The sequence below is a fragment of the Neophocaena asiaeorientalis genome, unplaced genomic scaffold (assembly GCF_003031525.2).
Source record: "Neophocaena asiaeorientalis asiaeorientalis breed wild unplaced genomic scaffold, Neophocaena_asiaeorientalis_V1.1 scaffold654, whole genome shotgun sequence".
Classification (NCBI taxonomy): Eukaryota; Metazoa; Chordata; class Mammalia; order Artiodactyla; family Phocoenidae; genus Neophocaena; species Neophocaena asiaeorientalis.
This window is the reverse complement of record NW_020175495.1, coordinates 491692-494095: the sequence shown is the minus strand read 5'-3', so window position 1 is coordinate 494095 and position 2404 is coordinate 491692. Positions and strand designations below refer to the sequence as shown.

The window sequence follows — 2404 nt, the reverse complement described above, 5'->3', positions numbered from 1 at the left end:
TTTTTTTTGCGGTACGCGGGCCTCTCATTGTTGTGGCCTCTCCCGTTGCGGAGCACAGGTTCCGGACGCGTAGGCTCAGCAGCCACAGCTCACAGGCCCAGCCGCTCCACGGCACGTGGGATCTTCCCGGACCAGGGCATGAACCTGTGTCCCCTGCATCGGCAGGCGGATTCCCAACCACTGCGCCACCAGGGAAGCCCCTATGCTTCATAATTTAAATAAGCATTTGAGGTCGGGGAGGGTGGAAGGCGGCAAGATGGTGTTGGAAAGCACTATGGTTTGCATGGACAACAGTGAGTATATGCAGAATGGGGACTCCTTACCCACCCGACTACACGCCCAACAAGACACTGTCAACATAGTCTGTCACTCCAAGACCCTCAGCAACCCTGAGAACAATGTGGGCCTCATCACATTGGCCAATGACTGTGAAGTGCGGACCACACTCACCCCTGACACTGGCCACATCCTGTCTAAGCTCCACACTGTCCAACCGAAGGGCAAGATCACCTTCTGCACTGGCATCTGCGTGGCCCATCTGGCCCTGAAGCACCAACAGGGCGAGAATCACAAGATACGAATCATTGCCTTTGTGGGAAGCCCCATGGAGGACAATGAGAAGAATCTGGTGAAACTGGCTAAACGCCTCAAGAAGGAGAAAGTAAATGCTGACATTATCAATTTGGGGGAAGAGGAGGTGAGCACAGAAAAGCTGACCGCCTTTGTAAACACACTGAATGGCAAAGATGGAAGTGGTTCTCATCTGGTGACAGTGCGTCCTGGGCCCAGCTTGGCCGATGCCCTCATCAGTTCTCCGATTCTGGCTGGGGAAGGCAGTGCCATGCTGGGTCTTGGTGCCAGTGGCTGAATTTGGAGTGGATCCCAGTGCTGATCGTGAGCTGGCCCTGGCCCTGCGTGTTTCTATGGAAGAGCAGCAGCAGCCGCAGGAGAAGGAGGTGCGGTGGGCAGCTGCTGCCTCTACCGCTGAGGTGGGAAGCGCTACGACCGGGACTGAAGACTCGGACGATGCCCTGCTGAAGATGACCATCAGCCAGCAGGAGTGTGGCAGCACGGGGCTCCCTGACCTAAGCAGTATGACTGAAGCAGAACAGAATGCTTACGCCATGCAGATGTGCCTCCAGGGCGCAGAATTTGGCCAGGCAGAATCAGCTGACATTGATGCCAGTTCAGCCATGGACACACCTGAGCCCGCCAAGGAGGAGGATGATTATGACGTGATGCAAGACCCCGAGTTCCTTCAGAGTGTCCTGGAGAACCTCCCAGTTGTGGATCCCAACAATGAGGCCACTTGAAATGCCACAGGCTCCCTGGCCTCCCAGGCCACCAAGGATGGCAAGAAGGACAAGAGGCAGGAGGACAAGAAGTGAGACTGGAGGGAAAAGGGAGCTGAGCCTGTGCAGGGGGCCGAGTACGGTGGGGTGGGATATAGGGTTAGATGTGTTGTCTATAACCACTGCAACATAAATAAAGCTTGGCAACATTTTTTTCTTAAAAATAAATAAATAAGAATTTGAAACATGTCAACTGCATATGCCTGTCTCCTGATTAATGTAAAAATTAAAAAAAGAGACACCAAAAAATAATGGAGAAGGCCCCACTCAGCGAGAAAGATGTTATCTGGAATCTCATATTTAAAAAACAAACTCTTGGGATCTCCCTGGTGGTCCAGTGGTTAAGACTCTGCGCTCCCAATGCAGGGGGCATGGGTTCGATCCCTGGTCAGGGAACTAAGATCCCGCATGCTGCATGGTAGCAAAAAAAACCCAAAAAACAAAACCCCCACAACTCTTGGGCTATACTTAGTAACTTGTTTCCAAAGAGTACAGTATGGAAAAGAGGAAAAACAGCAGCTTTAAAGTGGAGGAATCAGGTAAACACTACTTTAGACAGGTGATCAAGGTCAATGCCAACCATGATGTCATGTTAATAATTTGTACTCTTTACACCTGAAACTAACACAACATTGTAAATCGACTATACTTCAATAAAAAAAATTTTTTTAATGTACTCTTGATATGGTGTAATGAAAATGGCATTTCACCTCACCAGTCTTCCTCTCAAAACTCAATAAGCGCCAGTCTAATCATAAGAAAAATGGACAAATCCCAATTGAGGGACATTCTACAAAATATGCGACTAGTATTCCTCAAAACTGTCAATGTCATCTAAACCAAAGAAAGTCTGAGAAACTGTCACAGCCAAGAGGAATCTAATGAGATATAACTAAATGTGATGTGGTATCCTGCCTAGGATCCTATAACAGGAAAATGACATTAATGGAAAACTGAGGAAATCTGAATAATTAAGTATGGATTTTAGTTAATAATAATGTATCAATATTGGTTCATCAATTGTGACAAATGTACATTACTGCATAAGATGT

General features: G+C 48.1%; 1 pseudogene; it reads left to right on the top strand.

Moving 5' to 3' along the window:
* The first annotated feature begins 256 nt into the window (after window positions 1–256).
* On the top strand, window positions 257–1388 carry LOC112415776 (26S proteasome non-ATPase regulatory subunit 4 pseudogene; annotated as a pseudogene).
* The last annotated feature ends 1016 nt before the right edge of the window (window positions 1389–2404 follow it).